Below are 24,351 nucleotides of genomic sequence, written 5' to 3'. Positions count from 1 at the left end.
CAAGTGCTGAGCTGTGAGCCCCATTGTTCTGTTCAGAGCTGCTGAGCAGGTACATTTAGGTCTGCTGCAGCAGAACTCATAAGCACCTTTTTTCCAGGTGCTCTGTCCTGGGAAGGTGGGGCTTTATTTGTAAGCTCCTGACATGCTGCTGCCTTTTTTCAGAGATGATCTGTCCAGTGAGGAGGTATCCTAGTCACAGTCTGCCAGCAGAGGCATTTCTGAGCTGCCATGAGCTCTGCCCAGCTACTGTGTGAACTTCCATGTGGTTTTGTTTACAGAGGTATAGTTAGAACTGCCTTGGTAATGGCAGTCTCCCTCAGTAATGACAGACTGCCTCTGTAATGTCAGACTGCCTTGGTAATGGTGGACTGCTGCAGTGGTGGACAACCTTGGTACTGGTGGACTGCCTCAGTAATGGTGGATGTCCTTTTGCCAACAGAGCTGTACCATCCTGGGTCCAGGTGCAGTTGCTGTGAAACTCTCACTCCAGAGTGTTTCAGATTGCTCATCTTTGTGCGGGTTGTACCTGCTGAGCCAGATCACCTGACTCCCTGTTTCAGCCATCTTTTTTGCAGTTGAATGGTGGCTCTATCTCCCAGGCATTCCAGGCACTGGTTGAAAAAGCCACCCAAATTTGTGTGAGTTTTTGTGCAGAGACTCACTGTGCCAGCTGAAAAAGCCATGCTGGAAATTCATGGCACTTTTCAGCCTGGGAATCTCCTGGTCTGTGGGCAGTAATAACTTATTTGGAAATGTGATCACTCACCCTCTGTGTTGTTCTTACTGGGAACTGCACTCCAGAGCTGTTCCTATTCAGCCATCTTGGATCCTCCTGTATACCAACAAAATACTTTTAAATAACAGGTGTCCATGAAGAAGTCTCAAGAGAAGTTAAGAAACATTATGAGAATATAAATTACTAGAATTTGTTGAATACAGTGAAAACCACGCTTTGTGGGAAATTTGCACCATTAATTACAAAGCTAATGGTAGTGTTATTATTTAATCCAGCAATCATACTTTAAGGTGTTTTTGTTTGTTTGCTTGTTTCAGAGATGGAGTCTTGCTCTGCCACCCAGGCTGGAGTGCAGTGGTGCAATCTTGGCTCATTGCAACCTCCGCCTTCTGGGTTCAAGCAGTTCTCCTGTCTTAGCCTCCTGAGTAGCTGAGATTACAGACATGTGCCACATTGCCTGGGTAATTTTTGTATTTTTTGGTAGAGATGGGGTTTTATCCTGTTGGCCAGGCTGGTCTTGAACTCCTGACCTCGTAATCTGGCCATCTTGGGCTCCCAAAGTGCTGAGATTACAGACATGAACGAATGTGTCTGACCTAGTCTAAGGTTTTTACCCAACTGATTTGAAAGCTTTGGTTCACACAACAATTTGCATGGAGATGTGTATAAATGTTGTACTTATATGTAAATTTTATCTAAATAAATTTAATTTTTAAAATTACTATATAAAAGTTAACTTTATTTTTCTACCAGTATCCACTGTCTTTCCAATGGACTTAAATAGAGAGATATAGTATGTTCGTGGATTAATATATTCAATATTGTTAAAGTGTCCACAAGCTATCTATAATTCAAAAAAATGCAATATTAATATAATCTAAAAATGTTTGAAATGTAGAAAAAAACTAACACCAAGATGTGCCATATCTTAAGAAATAATTATAAAATTTTATTAGAAGAATTTAAGAAAAAGTAATTATTATGGTCATAGATTTATTATGGTCATAGATATAAATATACAATATATTTAAACACCACTTTTCTCAAAATAAACCTATAATTATAATGCAAAAATCCCAACAGAAGTTATGTGAAATTCTGCAAGTTAATTTTAAAATATCCAGGTAAGAAATGGGATCAATAATCACGATATTTTTGAAAAAGAAATTATGGTATTATTAGCCCTTTTGGATACCAAAGTTTATTTAAAACTAGAACAATTAAAATACAGCCAAAATGGCATGTGGATGATCAAATGAACAGAACAGATGAAAAATCCAGAAATACATTTATGCCTCATATGTAAAATTGCTCTCCTACTGCCAGTCTGTGAAGAAAGGGTAAACTAGTCAATAAATAGAAACAGTATAATTGGTTCTGCTTAAAAAGATAGACCTCAATGCCCTACCTCACACATTTACCTTAATACATTTGAAAGATAAATTTCAAATGTATTAAAGAACCAAATGTAAAAAGTAAACTTTTAACATAAAAAAGTGAGTCTTTCTGATCCTAGAGTAAGAAAGGAATACTTTAAAAAACATAAAGATTATGACCCATAAAGAAGAGTAATTTGACTCTATTCAAATTTTAAAATGTCTGTTCATCAAATGACTCCAAACAAATTGAAGAAATAAACCATAATCATGAAGAACATATTTTAATACATATAATAAGAAAATAAGTTCTGTTCAGGATATATAAGGAGCTCACATAAATCAGTAAGAGAAAGACAACTTAAAACGATCTCACAGTAGGAAAATGAGCAAAGTGTATCACTAGGCAATCCACAGGAGAAGAAAGCAAATGGTATACAAGTTTAAAAAGATGCCCTCAACCAATGACAAAGGAAATGTGAACAAAAACCACACCGAAGATTTCCTTTACATAGTAAAGTTTACAAAAATATAAAGTTTAAAGTTCAGCAAACTGACACAAGAGCAGAAAACCAAACACTGCATGTTTTCACTCACAGGTGTTGAACCATGAGAACACTTGGGCACAGGGAAGGAAACAACACTCACAGGGCTGGGTGGGGTGCTGGAGGGGAGGGGAGGAAGGACAGAGGGTGGGAGCGGGGAGGATGGGAAGGGATAACACTGAGAGAAATGCCCGATGTAGGCAATGGAACGGGGTCAGGGATAGAGACAGAAAACCACCGTGGCATGTATGTACCTAGGCAACAATCCTGCAGGATGCAGGATGTGCACATGTACCCCAAAGCCCAAAGTACAAAAAAAAAAAATTCAGTGATACCAAGGGACATTGGAGGATAACAGGAACAATGCTGGAATGAATGTATATCGATATAAGTACTTAGGAAAGGCATCTGGATCTCCTAAATTGGAAGATTCACATCCCTTACCACCAGCCATCCCACTCCTAGGAAATGTTAAGATATGTACAAAGAAAAAGTAGTTCCCAGCAACAGCCAATAAATGGAGTCAACAAAAAACATCTACCAATCTGTGATCTATTTATCCATAGATCATGGATCAACGACCTACGCCATACTCTTGTAATGGATTACAATATATAATTGTAAAGGAATGTAAAGGAACTCCAGGATTAACATGAATAAATCTCACAAAAATAATGGAGCAAATTCCAGAGAGATATATATAATCTTTACATAAATTTGTAATGTATATATATTTCAAATATTTAATTTTGAGCAATCCAATACATTGTTAAAGAATAAATTGGCATATATTAAATAAATATATAGAAAAGATAGAAAATACAGAGAGTCACTTTCTGATGGGAAAAGAAGATAATGTAATTGGTATGAGATAAGAACACACAGGGCTTCAATGATATTTGCAGTGTTTTTATCTCTTAAGCTAGTATGTGAGTTTATCAATATATACTGTATTAGTCGTGTTATTTTTAAAATGCAAGCTTTTTATAAAAATAAAGAGCATGGAGTATAGAATCAATGCATCAATCCCAGCTCGATCTTTACTTCGTTACTTTGAACCAGTTTATTAACCTAAGCCACAGTGGTCCAAGGTAAAATAGTTATAATAATACCTAACTTACAGGGTTTTGATAAGATTTAACGTGCTATTTTGACCATATTTATAGCATATAGCACAAAGTCAAATGCAGAAATCACTTCAGAAATGGGAGCTATTATTACTTGCATATGGCTTATTCCCTAGAGAGTTGTTTGCTGAACTTAATTATCATGGAATCATGTCTCCATTTTAGCACAGATAGATTTTTTTCAAGAGGGTACACACTGGTTACCATGTAACTACTGGGGTCTTTAACTCCTTGTCACTCATGTCTTTGGGGAAAAAAAAATGTACCACATTTAAGCTGTCTAGTGATAGCAAGTTAATTTTCGAATATACAAGCAAAATTATCAGAGAAATCCCACTTCTTTGTTAATTGCAAAATAAGCAGCTCTCTAGTCAAGAACTAATTCTAAACTAGCATTTAAGCAAAGTAGGTAAATGAGCTATTCATGGAGCCTTAGAGGTTTTTAATAACTTTCCTCTTCTCCAATAAATTAATGTGTAGCTCTTGGGAGTACTTAAGCTTTGCATGAACAGATAGCTTGTAGTTTTTATTATTATTGTTATTGTACCGTATTTCCTACAGAAAAGAGAAAAATAAATATACCTTCTAAAGATAAGTAAGTCAATAGAGGATATTCTTTTTGCTCTTTTGACCCAATCTAAATTTTTGAGAACCCAATCTGGTTCTCAAAAACATACCTGATAATATAAAGAAGGAGCAAAGTCTTTTTGAATGCCTTGTCACTACTGCCAATTTATGATATTTTTTGTTACTTGATTTCATTTCTACTTTAAAAAGAAAACAAAAATTTTTAATATTAGCATGCCAACCACCATGATATTCCATTTGCTCTTGGTCTATCTAGTCTTAAACAAATATATAAAAATTGTTAAAAAAAAAAAAAGTATTAAAAATGACCCCTAGACGTCCTACTGTTAAGTCAAACTCAAAGGCGAAAGCACAGACACTCTTACTGGCCCATGAACAAATTGTACATGTTCATCTTATCCCTCCCAAATCTAGAGGAAATAATAAAAATTCTCAAAAGACCATAAATGTTAACCAGAAAATCTTAATTACTAGTTTCAGTTCCAATATTTTTTTCTTCCCTTCACTTTTCCAACATTGTGCTCTTCTGAGAGAGAATGAGACTTTCTGTCTTGAAATTATGCAGTCTGGTTGGAACATGAATCCAAACAGAGTACAATTAGGAAAATAAAAAATACAACCTGCCATTCTACTGACTAAACTGGAAATAATGTCACCTCAGGTAAGGCCCTTCAGCATGCGTATCCCAGGAGGAATGAGACATGAATCCATCCCATCTCACTTCTCACATTCTGCTCTTGAACCAGAGTTTCTCTCATTTGAAGGCTGGCTGAGTTCCCTTACACTCTAAGGAGTCTGCCATTGCAGTAGAGCAAAGATATAACCAAAAAAATGCACTTAGAAAAGCAGGCCGGGTGCAATGGCTCATACCTGTAATCCCAACACTTTAGGAGGCTGAGACGGGTGGATCACTTGAGGTCAGTAATTCGGGATCAGCCTGGACAAAATGATGAAACCCTGTCTCTACAGAAAAATATAGAAATTAGCCAGGCATGGTGGCACTTGTGTGTGATCCCAGCTACACAGAAGGCTGAGGCAGGAGAATTGCTTGAACACAGAAGGTAGGGGTTGCTGTGAGCAGAAATCACAGCACCGCTCCGGCCTGGGTGACAGAGTGAGACCCTGTCTCAAAAAAAAAAAAAAAAAAAAAAAAAGAAAGAAAGAAAGAAAGAAAGAAAAGGCAGGGATTGTTAGATTGATATTGGAAAGAACACAGATAAGTGTATTAAATGTGAAAGAACACATTATAAAGCTGAAGATTTTAGAGCTATACTATCTTCAGGGGCTGTATTTGGTCTTTGGGGCGTGTGTGTGTGTGTGTGTGTGTGCACTTGTGTGTGTTCACCAGAAAAATGAGTGAGTAGAGTATATCTTTATCTCACTCTGGCAAAGACCTTGATGGAGACTAGGTGAATTATAACACAGACTACCAAAACTACTTTGATAAAATGTCTCCCACCCCCAAATTATTCATTCATTGAACAGCTGTATGTGCCAGGCACAGTCCTTAGGACCTGAAATTACGGTAGAGAACAAAAGAGATGCCACTCACCTAATGGCATTGTTCTAATCTGCTTAAACTCAGACTTTGAGAAATATACTTCAGGAATTTACTGCATGCACAGTTTGCCTCACGGTAGGATGAGATCAATTTCAGAGAAAGACCAATGCCTGTGGATAGTAGGAGAGGGCTTTTCCACAAAGGAGTGGAAATTCTGTTAAGAGTTCAGCAAAGTCTTATGCAGATTAGCATAGTTCCACCAAGAAGTCAGCACTCCAAGTCTGTTTTTCTAATTTAAAAAAAATTAAAGGTCTCCTTACAACATTAATTTTTTCTGAATGTCACTGTTTACTACATGCTATAAGTTAGCTTGTATTTTGTACATATACCAAAAAAGAATGTCAATTCAAAATGCGTGAAATCATTTAACATCCACATGCTATTCTAACAGATAGCTTTCATTCCTTAGCAGAAGCCTTTCAGAACTCTAAGTAACCTCTCTTTTTTTCTGTTTGAAGCATATTTTTTTTGTTAAGAACATTGTTAATAGCCAAAGAGCTCAATATTTAATTCCCCATGCTGCTAAGGTAATAAAGATGATGCTAAGCAATTTATTTGACTAACAGGGAATGTAGAAAATATGTAGTCCTTTGTTAAGGTAACTCATCAGATGTAAGACTTCATGAATTTACTTAACAGCATTACTTTTCACACTGAAAAGAAACAAATGTGTAAATTCTCCCTGGGGTACTTTGTTATTATGGTAAACCATAGGAAAAGATAAATAGAAATATATTTCCCTTTCAGGAGGAAACTGCTATGTCTATTCTGAATTATTCCTAGGCTAAATTTTAGATAGTGGTCGATTTCCATTCTTTCTTTCCTCTCCCTCTTTCCTTGCTATTTTGAAATGTCAGGAAACATTATCCTAAAAAGGGGTAGAAGAAAAATAGGCCGTTTTGCTACTTGATAGTTGTTCTTATACACAGGTGCGTGCACACACACACACACACACACAACCCTTTGTAGACAGGAAAATTGAACATATTAGAGAAAATACAGTGGATGGCTTTGTAATTTATTTAATGTTCCCTGTCACTTCAGATATATGCTGTATTTATGCTGATGTGAACTCATATATTATTTTTACATTCTTGATTATACTCAAGGATACATGACAACTGCACAGGATCTTTACTCATCCCCTTTCTGTCTGTTTTTCCTAAACATCCATTAGGTAGTAGTTGTGAATTCTACACAGACAGATGATAGATGCACAGATAAACAGTGTAAACCAAAAGTAAAATTCTAAGGCCCTCCTACCCTCTGTCTGAATAAACTCCTTTCCTCTCAGCCAGGGCACACCCAAATTAACCTGAAAGACTGGTTCAGGCCATGACACGAAGTGGGGTCAGCCATCCCTCACCATGCCCTCCGCCCTTTTGGAATTCAGGATAAGCTGACCAGCATTTAACATCAATGAGTCTCAAAATCCTCGACGTAATTTTCCAGTACATTTGATCAGCTAAATACATATAGAGAGAGAGAGTTTTGGCAACAGTTTTCACTTCATTGTCAATGGTTTTTAAAATCAATGCAGACTTTAAGTCGGCTAAGAAACATTTACAATCTATTCAGTCTGAAGTCTGCTACCTGGAAGCGTCACCTACATGATAAAATTTGTGTCTCCACAACCTCTTATCATAACCCAGACATTCCTTTCTATTGATAATAACTCTTTCAACCAATTGCCAATCAGAAAATGTTTAAATCTAACTATAACCTGCGAGCCCCCTGCCTTCAAGTTGCCCCACCTTTCTGGACAGAACCAATGTACACCTTAAATACATATGACTGACACCTCACATCCCCCTAAAATGTATAAAACCCAGCTGTGTCCCGAACACCAGGAGCATATGTTCTCAGAATCTCCTGAGGGGTGTGTCATGGGCCATGGTCATTCATATTTGGCTCATCATAAATCTCTTCAAATATTTTACTGATTAGGGCTCTTTTCATTGACGACTAGAAAAACAGACAGAAGATAAACAGACTTGAACTATGTGAAATCGCCGTTTTGTAGGTCAAAAAATAGTCAAATGTACATGGAATTTATCTCATGATTGTTTTCATATGAAAATAAACAGAAGTATAGAAGCTCCTTTGGAAATTGGCAAACAGTAAATTCCCAACATCTATTGAATAAATGAGAAAATTACATAGTTAAATAAAAGGTGTAAACCCACTCTAATTTAGCAAATATATCAAATAATTTTATCCTAAATTATTTTTAAGACACCAAGCTGAAGGCTATAGTACATAGACAATATATTTTAAATCACCTACATTTTCTATATTTGCCTAGTTTATGTTTTCATTTTAGAACCCCAAAATTATCCTTCAAGTTTAGAAAGTAACAAATTTACTACTGCAAATTCCAAAAACATGGTGATAGTAAAATGCCTGCTCTTCTTTACCTGTTTCCAGTGGTAGTAATAAGGATAGTATTTTTAATTGAAATTATAAACTATGCCCCAAATAGAAAAATAGGTTTGCAAAATAAAAACCAGTCTACTATGTAATAATCCTGTGCTTTTTAACTTACTAATTATGTCAGCCTGCATTGTTAAGCCAAAGTTGATTATTGTTCCCAAAGGTAATATACAGACCAGTGACATATTAGTTTTACGAAGAAAAGTTGTAGTCAAAGGAGGAAAATGACTTGCTTAAGGTCCTACCTGAATTCTCCATTAGTAGTCAGGTTTACTCTCCTGCTTCCAAGAGATTATTTTTTTTCACTATGCCACCCAAGACGGACAGGCTTCTGCAAATGGACTAGAAAAAAATTAATAAAGTTATTTACTTCCTGGTAGAGTAGGACTAGAAAATCTTAGCTTTTCTTCTAGATTTCCATTTTCAAGATGCTACGTTGCATTTTTCCAGCCCTCTTTACCTGATTGTAGAATATTAGGCAACATTCATTATGAAAAGAAACTCGTAAGTCCTCATTCATCTACTTCGTCTATTAGTTCTTTTCTTTGAAGCAGTTGCTGTATGAAGTAGCAATTTGGGAATGCTTTTGAAAGTACTTTTTAAAGAAGTGAGATGAATTTTAAGAAAGGATAGATCTCGAGGCCACTTGTTTCATCTACTGTTACTATAAAACTCTTTTGGGTGAATGAAAAAGTGGCCATTGGACATAATTTATCTCTCCCACTCAGTAAGAAGTCCAGTCGAATATCCTATTGATTTCACTGAACTACCTACCACAAAGATATTTAATGAAGTTGGTAGTCAGAGGGGACAAGCCACAGGATGTGTGCCATAGACCAAATATCTCCAGTATAACATTGTGTCAGGTCTGCCTCCATCATGAGATGATCTATTTCAATTGCATGTGAGAAACAATGGATGTTGCAGGTAATAGATAACTCCAAAGTAATAACATCCAAGAAAAGCAGAACAGAAATCACTTGAGTACCAGCTCCTAGTCCCTGGGATTGAAAATGAGCTTTCATGGGAGCCTAAACCTAAAGAGAATACATTCTTGTTTTCCAGCATATTTATAAAATCTACTATACTTTAAAACGTGTGTATGTTGATTAAAGATAGAAAAAGCAATGACATTTATTATATGTAAACTATGGCAATGCTAACACTATACCTGAGATTGATGGGTTGAGTCTCGAAATCCTAGATGTAATTTTCCAGTATGTTTGACTAGCTAAATACATATATATAAAGAGTTTTGGCAACAGTTTTCACTTCACTGTCAATGGTTTTTAAGATATCGACACAAATAGGAAATACTGAAAAGAATGAAATCATTACAGCAAGTTCTACTTGTATATTTTTAGACAATCGGAACAATTCTTTGAAGGCAGCTTGTGGTAATAATTTCATGCACATTTCCTATATTGCCTGTGCCTGGAATCTGCCCTGATCTGGCTTCCTGGCTGGCTGCCCTCCTGTAAACACTGTAAAAATAAAAAGCTGCCACAAGAAATTGTCTTCAAGGCAGACCACTCTACTAAAGCCCACACCACAGTGGCAGTTTGAGTTAGGAAAAGAAAACACTTCATCAGATTCAAGAAATTCAAGAAATTACTAGGAAATGAATGCTGAGCCTTTTTTCTCTTTAGCTAGGAATAGTAGAAATGATGAGGATGATGAGGATGACTGTATACTGAACACCTAATGTGAACATATTAATAGAAGCACTGAGTTACACAGTTTACACTGAATACATTTAACCTCTTCCCTGTAACAACACTTCAGGACTGCTTTATTCTCCCAACTTTGCAGGTAGAATTACAAAGACATTTTGCCTAAACTCTGGTGGCATGAGGCCAGTCCCCAGCCCAGCACATAACTGGCAGAGCTAAAATTCTAACTCATCCAGCAATCAGCTAGCTGACAGTCTCCTAAAGTCAGCAGCAGCAGTCAGTGGACTCCTGAACAAAATAAAGCAGGGGAGAATAGTGCTTTCCCCAGAGAGTGAGTGATTTATACATCATCTATCTTTTAAACCCGTTAGCATGCCTCCCAAGAAGTTGCCTGGGTCTCAACAAAATCTAGAGAAAGGATAATAAAAGTATGAAGTGTGTTGACACAAAATCCAAAAAGAATATTTGAATGAATTTTGAAAAATAACCTTTAAGCTTATCCAAGAAAATAACATCTATCCTTAGTGAATGTGACTTTTGCTGTCCAATTACGAGAATAGAAATATATAAATATATATGGCAATTTGAAAGAAAATAAAATGTAATATGACCGTCAGTGCATATAATCTTTGTTTTCAATATAGAATTTTGTAATTTTAATCAACACAAAATCAGTTTGCACCAAACACCACCAGTTGAATGATATTTTTTAAATGTCAGCTGAGAGAAGTTCCAAATTATTTGGAAAGCAAATGATAGCTTCAATATCTTGCTTTAGTCATTTATTATTTATGCTTTCATTCCACAAAACGTTCTCGAACATTATTATGCTAGCACCACAGGATAAAATAGTGGGCAAATAAGCTTGAAGCAAAACCTGTGCCTTTAAGAAGCTAAATGACCCAGGGATATCCAATTTGTCTTACTTAAAAATTTATATAAAAAGTGTGGGCTAAGTGCCGTGGCTCATGCCTATAATCCCAACACTTTGGGAGGGTAAGGCAGGAAGATTGCTTGAACACAGGAGTTCCAGAACAGCCTGGGCAACATGAAGAAATCCAATCTCTGCAGGAAATACAAAATTTAGCCAAGCAAAATGTGCATGCCCGCAATTCCAGCTACTCAGGAGGCCGAGGTGGGAGGATTACCTGAGTCTGGGAGGCAGAGGCTGCAGTGAGCTGTGATTGTGTCAACCACTCCAGTTTGGGCAATGAAGTGAGACCCTGTCTCAAAGAACAAAAAAGTGTGTATTAAGTTCCTTCTATGTGTAAAGCATTTTGCTTTATCCTTAGATCAGGATGGGGACATACACACATACCCACTTAAGATTACATGTGCACAAAGGAGGAAATCAAGCTGCAGTGAATCAGGAAGAAAGGATAGGGCTGGTATGCAGTACAGATTAAAGTAAGGTGTAGACAGTTCAGAGCTGGGTTGTGGGTAAGCAAGTCTGTTTGAGACTCTCTACTCTCCATTCTGTTAAACTAAACCAAATGTGGCCTGACACTGCCTCCTTACTCTGAATTTCTATGTAGCCAACTACAACCTAGTTTAAGAGTATAGTCTTGTAACAAGTAGTTGAGTTTCAGCCAATCATAGCGAATGAGCTTCAGCCAGTCACATGCTACCAACTATCAGAGCATGTCCATTACAGGCAAATGCCAGGCTGTTAGCAATGTGGCTGTTTGTGTATGTCACTTGCTGCTTCTGTCTGTAGATACTCCCTGCTCACATTGCTGGGTGGAGCTCTCTGAACCTCTCCTGGTTCTGAGTGTTGCCTGATTCATGAATTATTCTTTAATCCAATAAATTCTGTGAAATTTAACTTGAAGATTTTAACAATCCCAGTCTATAACTGTGGTTGATGATGAGCAGCAATACCACATGGTAGAAAAAATATACATGTGGGGTAAGGAAACCTGGGCTTTGGTCCCGCTGCCTCTGCTAATGTACTGGGACATCCAGTATGAGTAATTTCTCACCTTTGTGCTCAGTCTTCTCAGACAGAAAGTGAGAGAACTTGGATTAGGTGATATATAAGTTCCCTTCAATTAATTTAAGCAAGTAAAACTTTATGTTCTATTTTATTCTGAGGAGGAATTACATATGTAAATACATTTTTACTTCTAAAGTCAGAAACTTAACTGTCCTTAAAAGAAAGATTTAGTAATCCATAAGTGTCATTATCATTTCCAAAGCAACTTTTTTTTTTTTTTTTTTGAGACAGAGTTTTGATCTTGTTGCCCAGACTGGAGTGCAATGGCACTATCTTGGCTCATGGTAACCTCTGCCTCTCAGGTTCAAGCGATTCTCCTGCCTCAGCCCCCCAAATAGCTAGGATTATAGGCATGCGCCACCATGTGCAGCTAATTTTCTATTTTCAGTAAAGATGGTGTTTCTCCGTTTTGGTCAGGCTGGTCTTGAAGTCCTGATGGCAGGTGATCCGCCCTCCTTGGCTTCCCAAAGTGCTGGGATTACAGATGTGAGCCACCACACCCAGCCCCAAAGCATAATGCTTGTTTGCAAATGGCAAATGAACTACTTGTGGATAGAGTATAAATAGCAATCATGTAATCTCAGCATATATTACTTTGAAAGATAAATGTGAAAGTAAAATATCTATGTGGCAATTCTTCGCAGATCTAGAACCAGAGATACCATTTGACCAAGCTATCCCATTACTGAGTATACAACCCAAAGGATTATCAATCATTCTACTATAAAGACACATGCACATGTACATTTATTGCAGCACTCTTCACAATAGCAAAAACTTGGAGCCAACCCAAGTGCCCAACAGTGATAGACTGGATAAAGAAAATGTGGCACATATACACCATGGAATACTGCTCAGTCATAAAAAAGGATGAGTTCATGTCCTTTGCAGGGACATGGATGAAACTAGAAACCACCATTCACAGCAAACTAACACAGGAACAGAAAACCAAATACTGCATGTTCTCACTCATAAGTGGGAGTTGAACAATAAGAACACATGGACACAGGGAGGGGAACATCACACACCAGGGTCTGGTAGGGGGAGGGGGCTTGGGGAGGACTAGCATTAGGAGAAATACCTAATGTAGATGACAGGTTGACGGGCGCAGCAAACCACCATGGCATACGTAACAAGCCTGCGTGTTCTGCACAAGTATCTCAAAACTTAAAGTATAATTTTAAAAATTCATTTTGATATCTTGGAACTATAAATAATAAAGTTGATTTTCAATTCTTAAAAAAAATAAGAAAGATTACAGATTAAAAATAAAGAAGAAGGAAGAAAAGTAAAGGATTCAATTGACTATTCAGGTATTTTATAATACCATGCCTTCCAGAAAGGGCTTTCCTCACATGTGGTGGCATTCGTAGTCACCTACTTGCTCCGATTTGAGGACTCTCTATTTCTAAGATATATATGCTATGAAATTCTACCATTGCTGGTTTATTTCTTCCTGTTAAGACTTTGGGATTTCTCATCCAAGATGCAAATGCCCCTTAGAGGGTTCATTGCAATAGGCCAAAAGCAGAGAAGACATTAAGCGGAGAAAAGATAAGACATGTAAGTTTTGATTACTAGGAAAGAAGAAAAAGAAGATGTAAAGCAGGGTGCCTTGGAGACACTTTCTACAGAGAAAATCCTGGGCTGTTGGAGGCCATATGAAATCACTGACGATGTCAAAAGGGAGATTTGGCTGTGTCGGGAAAAGAAATGCTGAGCAGGGTAGGAGAAGGCAAAAGACAAATTTTGTCCTCTTTATCATTTTTCTAAGGGTTAGCCTTGGTGGCAGATGTTTGTCATCTAGTCAATAAAACTAGGGGTGACTGAACTCTTCATAGCTAATCCTGAAACATTTTAATTGTTTCGCTATGCTCACGAATATGTCAAGAGTGGCTGGAATTAAATGAGATAATGCACGTGAAATGATTTGTATCAACTCTAAAGTATGAAACAGATGTTACTGTTTTTATTTGACAGGGAAAGCAAGGGCAGGGGGCTTTAGAGAATAAAGCTTAAGGGAAGTAGCTATATAAATATGTAAAATTGTATCTGCCATCAGAGGCTAATTTAGCCCAAAAAGCAATTTTGCCCTCTCTTAATCATAACATCGATCTCTCACTTCTGAACAGAAACATCTTTTAGAGAAAACCATTCCCTGCCTGAACACAGTAGGGAAGTAACACAGAAGACAAAGTTTTTATCAGGAAAAGAGGTTCTAGAAGCTGTTAACCCCCAGCATGCCCAGAAGACACTGAGGTTTCATAGGGGAGAATTTCCATTCTATTTCAAGTAGAAAAAAAAGTGATACAGATTAAGTTCCTGATATCAGCTAGGATTAACCCAATTACCCAGAATTCATTTACACAATCATCTGAAAAGGACAGTCATTCTGAACTCACCTTTGAGCGTCCCACTTACGGACAATAAGTTGTATGTAAATTTCCATGTGTTTATCCAGCCATGGTGTCAGCAATAATTAAAGAATGATTTAAAAACATCACTACTATTTTCTGATATTGAATTTGGCAGTAGTTGAGGACCAATTCTTTATTCTCAAATATTTGTGATGGTCAGCCTCTGAAGCCTCCTTGAATCATAAAAGCATAATAAGCATAAAGTCGCTCCAAACTTAATAGGAAAAAGACACATTCTAATTTCTGTACGAAAGTCTGAATAGTTTTCTCCAAGACTTTCTGGTAATCCAAACGTATGCTCATGGCACTTGACTCCCCAACATAGTTTCAAGCATCAAATCATATTATTCTATACTCGACTTCCCTGTTTTTCAAACTTGATTCTCTCTGTTACTTCTTTGAACATTTTGTTTTTCCTGATGATATAGAAAGAAACCAGATGTTTGTCCTGATTTCAAAGAAAAAAAAATAACCAGAATATTGCATTCACACCTCTCCGTAGAGTCAATGCTTTTCACCTAAGGGTGTCTTCAGCACAGAAAATAGCCTGAAGACAGAAGTACCCCTGGGAGCAGTTAAGCTATGGCTATGGGAGGACAGAACACTGAGGTATGTTGCAGAGAGATGCGAGCTTAAAGATTAGGCTTTCTCTATATTTCTGGCTGATGACTACCTAGGCCCTAGGAAATTTCTGACCAGCCATGGAAGTTTTATGAAGGTTTAATTACTGAAGTGACATAGCCAAGCAAACATTGTCCCTTGATTGCTCAACCACATAGGATCTAGGTAATCTCTTACTATGCTTTCTGTGCCATAATAACATAAACTAAGCTTTTGAAGAGATAGGGACCAGAAAAGAAGAATCTTCCGTTACTCTGTCAAGGCTCTTGCTGACCCTGCCTGGTAAAACCAATGCAATAGCACTTTATACCTGTTAAACTGGCAAAACGTAGACAGAGGATAATGCCAAGTAAAGACAGGGATAGAGAGGTGTAACGATCCCTGTGCACTGCTTGGGAAAGCTTAAAATGGTTTGCCTTTATTAGAGAGGATTTGGAACACTTAATCATGTACATGTTCACATTCCTCAAGATTCATCAGCATCACGTGTGTGTGTGTGTGTGTACATAAACTCTCACACAGGTCTCTAAAAAGGCTTACAAGAGGATATTTATCTCCAAGGCAACTTGAATATCCATCATTGGTAGGAAAAATATAGTGGATGCCCACATTGATTTAAGCAGAAGATTAGACATACACACAGTAACATAAGTGTATCTTATACATCTAGTTGGGAAAAAATTAAAAAACAAAATAAAATAAAGATTGCAATACCTTACAGCTACACAAAATTGCAATATACATTTAGTAACAAAGATTGCAAACAGATTTACATGAAACACTCTAGAACAGGGGTCCCCAAGCCCCAGGCCATGGACCCAGTACTGTTAGGAACAAAGCGACATGGCAGGAGGTAGCAGCAGGTGAGCAGGTGAAGCTTCGTCTATATTCACAGCCATCCCCTGTCATTTTCATTACCTCCTGAGCTCCGCCTCCTGTTAGATCAGCGGAGGCATTAGATTCTCATAGGAGCACAAACCCATCTAATGCCTGACGACCTGTCACTGTCTTCCATCACCCCTAGAATGTACTGTCAAGTTGCAAGTAAACAACATCAGGGCTCCCACTGATTCTACATTACAGTGAGTTGGATAATTATATGATATATTACAATATAATAACAATAGAAATAAAGTTCACAGTAAATGTAATGTGCTTGAATCATCCTGAAACCACTCCCTGATCCCTGCCTCGTCTGTGGAAAAACTGTATTCCAAAAAACCAGTCCCCGGTGCCAAAAAGCCTGGGGAATCCTGCTCTAAAAGGCTGCCTATGGGAGCAGGGAAAAAATACAAGTAGGAAATGGGGATAAAATAGAAAAAGAAAGGAAGAAAGTAAGAGAGAGGGGAATCCTTATATAGAATCATGATAATTTTCCTTGAACTTGGAAATATGTTTAATGTAGTCATCTGTATCTGAGTCCAAACAACATTTCATCTATGAAGTTTGACTCATGTATTTTTCTTCTCATTATCTGTTGTCTTCCTTTATATTAAGTCTTTTTCTGACATGATATAAAATCATATGCCTATGACAGGCATTAAAAAGGAGAGGTGCTGGATCCAGTATCCTTGGCCTAATGGATCCCCTAGCAGAGATACAGGGCTCCCTACACACACTGGGATACCTAGGTCCAAACCCAAAATTCAGATACAGACTATCCACAATCATTGTATTTAAAAGCAGGAAAGGGCCAGGCACCACTGCACCCATTACACTCACACCTGTAATCCCAACACTTTGGGAGGCCGAGGTGGTGGGCAGACCACACCAAAGGTCATGAGTTCGAGACCAACCTGGCCAACATGGTGAAACCCTGTCTCTACTAAAAATACAAATAATAGCTGGGCATGGTGGTGGACACCTGTAATCCCAGCTACTCAAGAGGCTGAGGCAGGAGAATCGCTTGAACCCAGGAGACAGAGGTTGCCGTGAGCCAAGATTGCGCCATTGCACTCCAGCTTGGGTGACAAGAGCAAAAATCTGTCTCAAAAAAATAAAAAATAAAAATAAATAATAAGTAAATAAATAAAAGCAGAAAAGACTAGATATCAATCAAAACCCTTACATCTTATAAATGAGGTGGCTAGAACCGAACAAGATGACAAGTGACACAGAGAATGCATAACACTTAACCCAGTTAGGAGATGTTCCACTATATATTTGTACAACACATTACATATTTGAATTACTAATATCTTGCAAAATTTGCCATTATTTCACCCTGTGTTTTTCAGTGCAGTAGCAACATTTTTTTTTTTTTACTTTTCTCATTGTCTCCAACTCAACAAAAATGTTTATCAATGAATAGAAGCTAATTCATTCTACAATATTGATCAGGCTACCCTGCTATAGGTAAAGGTATAAGGGTCAATAACTCGAAGAACCAACTACTTCCTTCTGGAAATGTATCTGCTGGTCATTATGAGGACTGGGTTCACAACAGACCTCTATGAAAATTAGGCGAGTCTTGATTACATCAGTGAGTTGGTACCATAATGAAGAAACAAATTATCTCTCTAAGAGGATTCTGGTTTCACCTCAATTCTCACCCCAAACACAGCAAATTAATTAAACCATGACTCAAGATAGAGTTCAGTACTTACTATTTGCTAAATCCTTTAATCTAATATGGAATTAACCTCATTGGAGTCTTGTCACATTGATTTCTCTGCAACTAATGTGTCACACCATGACATGCGGGGAGGTGGAGGCGGGTAGCAAATAAAAGTTTTACATACACTCTACGTGTAACAGCACTTGTCATGTGCCTGCACACCATGCTGGCCCACACCTCCGTGCCTTTGCCATGTCACCCAGCAGCCAGGAGTTTCCCAAGGCCTGGTTAATTTTTACGCATCTTTTAAGACTCAACCCAAGTGTCATTCACCTAGGAAAACTCCTTGAGCCCTCATTACACGTTCAAGAAGTAATCTGAGGCCAGGTGTGGTGGCTCCCGCCTGTAATCCTAGCACATTGGGAAGCGGGTAGATTGCCTGAGCTCAGGAGTTCGAGACCAGCCCAGCCAACATGGTGAAACCCTGTCTTTACTAAAATACAAAAAATTAGCCAGGTGCGGTGGCACTTGCCCATGGTCTCAGCTACCCAGGAGGCTGAGGCATGAGAGTCGTTTGGACCCAGGAGGCGGAGGTTGCAGTGAGCTGAGATCACACCACTGTACTCCAGCCTGGGTGACAGAGGGAGACTCCATCTCAAAAATAATAATAGTAATAAGTTAAAAAAGTAATCAGAGTGTTGTCTCTTATGCTCACCAGTCAAAGCTACAAGAATACAGGAACTGGGTTGCCTTTTTTTTTTTTTTTTTCCATATTCTCTGTATTCATCTACCGAATTCCTGACCTATAATAGGGGTTCAATAATCGAACAAAATAGATAAAACAGAACTAAGAGAGGCAAGATCAGGAACCCAACTAGATTTTTCAGATATATCAATTCCAGAGGTTACAGTCCAGCCTGGTCCCGGTAGAGTGGAGTTTACAACTAATTAATCACAACCAGTTATAGATTTCATTCTTCCCCTCTCCACTGATATGACTGGATCTGTGTCTCCACCAAAGCTCATGTTGAATTGTGCTCCCTAGTGCTGGAGATGGGGCCTGGTGGGAGATGACTGGGTCATGGGGGTGGAGTGCTCATGAGGGGGTTAGCACCACCCCCTCAGCGCTGTTCTCGTGATAGTGAGAGATGATTCACATCTGCTTGTTTAAAAGTGTGCAGCACCTCCCTTCTCTCGCTTCCTCCTGCTCCCACAATGTAGGACGCCTGCTCCCACTTTGCCTTCCACCATGAGTAAAAGCTCCCTGAGGCCTCCTCAGAAGCAGAATCGGCCATGCTGCCCCTACAGCCTGCGGAACCATGAGCAAATTAAGCCTCTTTTCTTTATAAATTACCCAGCCTCAGCTGGGCGCGGTGGCTCACGCCTGTAATCCCAGCACTTTGGGAGGCTGAGGCGGGTGGATCACGAGGTCAAAAGATCGAGACCATCCTGGTCAACATGGTGAAACCCCGTCTCTAATTAAAAAAAAAAAAAGCTGGACATGGTGGCTCGTGCCTGTAATCCCAGCTACTCAGGAGGCTGAGGCAGGAGAATTGCCTGAACCCAGGAGGCGGAGGTTGCGGTGAGCCGAGATGGCGCCATTGCACTCCAGCCTGGGTAACAAGAGCGAAACTCCGTCTCAAAAAAAATAAACAAATAAAAAGAAAAAAAAAAATAAATAAATTACCCAGCCTCAGGTATCTCTTAATAGCAGCGTGATGGACTAATACAACCACTCCTACAGCGTCACTTGATTAGTCTTAAAAAAAAAAAAAAAAAAAAAAAAGTTACAGTCTAAATGATAAGGTAGCACCATAGGTTCAGACAGGCAAAAATAGCTCCATTAGGGCAGTGTAGGGTAGAAGGTAACCTCAGGTCAGAATCTGGTAAATGTTCATAAGTTTCAAGCAAGAGGAAGCAGTTACTCAGGTTCTGAACCTAGGCAACGAAGCATCAAAGACTCAGGCAGGATACCAGATAATAAAGGATCAGAATACCAGGAAATTAGAACTGGCTACAAAGCCAGTAACTCTAGTCAGGGCTTTCTGTAAACTCCAGGTCAAGTACAGTCTGGTCTCAGAATACAGGCAAACCCAACATCCAAGTTGGCAACATGTGAAAATAAGTCACTAGTATGAACAGCAAAGACATCAAGAACAAACCAGCTTTTAAACAGCTTTCATGTCACTCAGCATGAATTTGTAAGACAACGCTACATTCTACTGTCTCTATGTAAAATACCAAAGATTGGAGCTCTTACAGCAATACAACATAAGTCGAGTACATTCTAATAAAGTCTCCCGGTTTGGTTTCAATGCATATTCTTATGTATTAAAGTAATGTTATCATTCTAAAACAACTGTATTCAAAATCTAGAGAGGAGCCGGGCACAGTGGCTCACGTCTGTAATCCCAACATTTTGGGAGGCCGAGGTGGGCAGATCACCTAAGGTCAGGAGTTTGAGACCAGCTTGGCCAAAATGGTGAAACTGTCTCTCCTAAAAAGTACAAAAATTAACCAGGCATGGTGGCAGGTGCCTGTCGTCCCAGCCATTCAGGAGGCTGAGGCAGGAGAATCCCTGGAACACTGGAAGTGGAGGTTGCAGTGAGCCGAGATTGCACCACTGCACTCCAGCCTGGGTGGCAAGAGTGAGATTCTGTCTCAAAAAAACAAGCAAAAAAAGATCTAAAGAGAGTTTTAAGTGCTTCCACTACCAAAAGCAATGACAAAAATGTGAAGTAACGTATACGTTAAATAGCTAATAGTTTAGCCATTCTACAGTGTATATATATTTTAAGACAGCGTGTTGTACACAATAAGTATACATGACTTTTGCCAATTAAATAAATAAATGAGATCAACACAGGAAAGATGTTAAATACTTCAGAAATGGTACTGTCTTATATAAGCCTTCTGATAGATTTTTAGGAAATTTTAGGAAATAGAATTTTAATTCTCATATGACAAAACTGCTTATTTGACTAAAATAACCTAAAATGTTTAAATGTAGATTTGTTTTTATGTGTTAAGATATGACTTTATTTTTTTTATATTTAAAGCTGCAGTTTTATTTATCAGAAAATCCAGCTCAAAAATAAAATAACAGCTTCTAAAGCTGCTATCTAATAGCCTGAAAAGTCATTATTTTTGCAAAGTCAGCTTTCTCCACAGTCACCTCAGTTTAAAACTTCTTTGGAGAATCGGCTCTTTCATCAAAGCCCCGTATCAGATAGATGTCAGATGATGGCTTTTCCGGGATGCCAAGGAGTTATATCCTTCTCTGAAAATATTTTAGGAGAAAAAAATTACCTCAAAACATCAGTGGATAATGCAGTAGCAATGACAGAAACTGATTTAAAACTTTTCTAGACTGGATTTTTTTTAAAGAAACTTCCAGAAGCCATTACCAAACTTCCTTTCCCAATAAAAGTATTCCAATACAAAAGAACTAGCAGGGGTATCTTACACTTTGTTTCAGAGAGGAATAGTTTAATGCCCTTTTAGAGCAATCTGCCGATACTTCCGCAAGAACATTCTTGAAGACTTCAGCTTACAGAAGATAGGTGACTGGAAAAGAATTTGAGATGTTAGGATGTTTACTTGGTCATTGGAGATGGGAGAAGTGGAATAGGATTTAGGGCAGAGAGTCAGTCAAGTGTGTACCTTGTTCTTCACTTCTACTTAACTGAATGAAATGAGGAAAACCAGAGAAAGGCTTTAAAATTAACTAACAGGAGCAGAAGTGGTTTCTTCCACAGCACCCTCTGACAGGAGCAAGCATTCTTTTCTCTCCTTTGACCTGGACTTGGGATTCTTCTTTTGGCATTACATACACACAGTGCATTCTTCATGGAAAGTAGACATTTAGTCATAATTCTAAAATTTTGTTTTAATTAAAACTTTGTCTAAATGTAGTGTGGTGTTCTAGACTACATTACATCATGGAAAAGAAAAAGAGACATCTGTGGAAAAACTGGAGAAATTTGAGTAATATCTGAAATTTAGTCAATAGTTATATGCAAATGTTGATTTCTTAGTTTTTCTAAAGGTACCAGGGCAATATGGGATGTTAACGAGGAAAACTGCGGTATACAGAAACCCTCCGTACAATCTCTGTCAACTTTGTAAATCTAAAATTACTTCAAAAGATAACTTTTTTTTTTAACTCTATGCTATGTTTGTCAGTAAGTAGAGGACAATAAATTTACCATACTGTACAAAACTTATTTCACCCATGCTGCCTTTGAAATGCATTAAATATTTTAATAGCTAAATGAATAATTTTAACTTGTTTTGGAAGAAGATGTATAAATGCACCTGGAGATGCTGTAAACTCATTATAAATCAAGCTATACATGAAAAAGCATTCATATAAGATAAAAATGCCAAGATATAAATTCATATGGCTCTTGAAAGAATAATATATTCAAATAATAAGGATTGTGAATTTCACATTTTTATAGGAAAGTAACTTCTATAAAAGCAGTGGAAAAGCTAAGTTATGTAGTAACTCAGTCTATAGGAATTAGGATTTAAAATGTTGGAAATAGTTAGCATAGGATTAACAGATTGAATTATTATTATGTTTTTGACACTGATATCACTCTGTTGGCTAGATGAATGCAGTGGTGTGATCACAGCTTGAATATGTTGATGAATGAGATTCACTGATACTTTGTCTATGCATTTCTGTATGTGCATACTAAAAGGCACATGTCTAATTATTCAGTGTTGTATAATAAAATATGCTGAAATACAGATGATTTTCGACCTACAATGAGGTTATCTCACAATAAACCTGTTGTAAATTGAAAGAGAAAAAGCAATGGAACGTTCTTTTCACTATGACTTGCTAAAAAGAGCAAATTATTAATTAATTTCAATTTAATAAAATTTTATTAATGGTGACCTACTGCTCTGATGTATTGGGGTAGGGGTGAGAGGTACTGAATAAACATAAAAGCATGAAACTGAATATTTGTTGATTCAAAAAATCTGCAAAAGCTTTTCCTTAATATATGTTTGTGGCTTGAGCCACTGAAAGAACAAACTTGGTAAGTAAAAATAAATAGCTACATAAAAAATTAATGTGGAAAAGGAAAACCAGATTTTACTTTATGAATTTTCCATTTAAATATTTCTCAAAATGAATTTCTATTCAATCTAAAGGCAAGAAATAAATGTGATGAGATCTAACAGAGTGATGATTGGAGGTGTGATAGATACTGACAAATGCCACAGGCAGCAATGTCCTCACAGTGATTCCCCAGGAACCACCATTAAGATCCATCCTCCTTTTTGCAACGAGTCAATCTGTAATCACTCTAGATAATTAATCTTGTTTCTAATTTTAAAACATATACAGAAAGGACACTCACATGGACTCCCTCCGTTGTACATTGCATCATTTAGCAAATCTCATTGCCAAAGAAATTTTTCCTCACTTTAGTTTCCAAATCACTATGTAAGAAAAACAGAGCAGATGTTAGTATATTAGGATCTCTAATCTTTTCTGTGTTAGTACAGAGTTAATCCATTCCTCAGAAATTGATGGCTTCTAGATGAATGAATAAAATAAAGCTTCTGAAATTTTGCCCCAGGATGTTGACAAACCAGCTTCCCCAATGTGACTCCCATTCTGACACACCCCAACATATCCCAAACTGGAACAGCAGCAGACCTATGAAACTGATGCTGAAACAGCCACTGTACTCTTTTTGTTGTTGTTGACGGTGTCTCGCTCTGTTGCCAGGCTGGAGTGCAATGGGGCAATCTCAACTCACTGCAACCTCTGCCTCCTGGGTTCAAGTGATTCCCCTGCTTCAGCCTCCCAAGTAGTTGAGACTACAGGCATGTGACACCACACCCAGCTAGTTTTTGTATTTTAGTAGAAATGGGGCTTCACCACATTGGCCAGGATGGTCTCGATCTCCTGACCTTGTGATCCACCCACCTCCACCTCTGAAAGTGCTGGGATTACAGGTATGAGCCACCATGTCTACCCAATGTACTCTTCTTAATGTCACAGTACTCCCTAATCCAATATACATACTTACAAAATATATGGAACCACATCAATAAAGTTGAATATGACTGCCTTTTTGATATTTGTATTAGAATAGGAATATATTAAGAAAATAAACTCTCATTGTGAGATCTTGTTGAGAAATGTTTAGTTTATGAATATTGATGTTGGGAAATGTTAAGTTTATGAATATTGAGAAATGCTGAGTGTATGATAAAATAGATTGTTTGCTAGAAAGAATGATGACAAGGAAAACCTAGCCGCTCCCCACCCCTCAATGTAGAAAACTACTTGGAGCATTCCAAAGTGGCAGGACAATGTATAAACATCATATACCGGTTAAAACAATTATTTAAGATATCTGACCCCAGAGCTTCCTTGTAGAGAATACATTTTAGTTTGTCTCTGATCAGTGGTAAGTGGGCACCAGCTGCCTACTTGGCATATTTTGTGTTATGAGAAAATACTGAACATCTGTTTGTTAATAATAATCACCCGTTGAGAGAGAATAACTGTGTGGGTCAGAGTCTACTCAAGGGCTTTCAGCCTGGAATGCTGTCAGCCCCTGAGGCTCTCAGCTTGGAAGGCTGCTGGCCCCCTGGATAGATCCACTTTGCTGTTCTATCTGGGTGTTTGCCTCTCAGTTCCTTCAGCACCACCTGGGTGGGGGTCTCTACTGCCAAGCTGGTACTTGGT

This window comes from Saimiri boliviensis, chromosome 14, assembly GCF_048565385.1.
Source record: "Saimiri boliviensis isolate mSaiBol1 chromosome 14, mSaiBol1.pri, whole genome shotgun sequence".
Classification (NCBI taxonomy): domain Eukaryota; kingdom Metazoa; phylum Chordata; class Mammalia; order Primates; family Cebidae; genus Saimiri; species Saimiri boliviensis.
The sequence above is the reverse complement of the archived record's forward strand: the minus strand, read 5'-3'. Positions refer to the sequence as shown.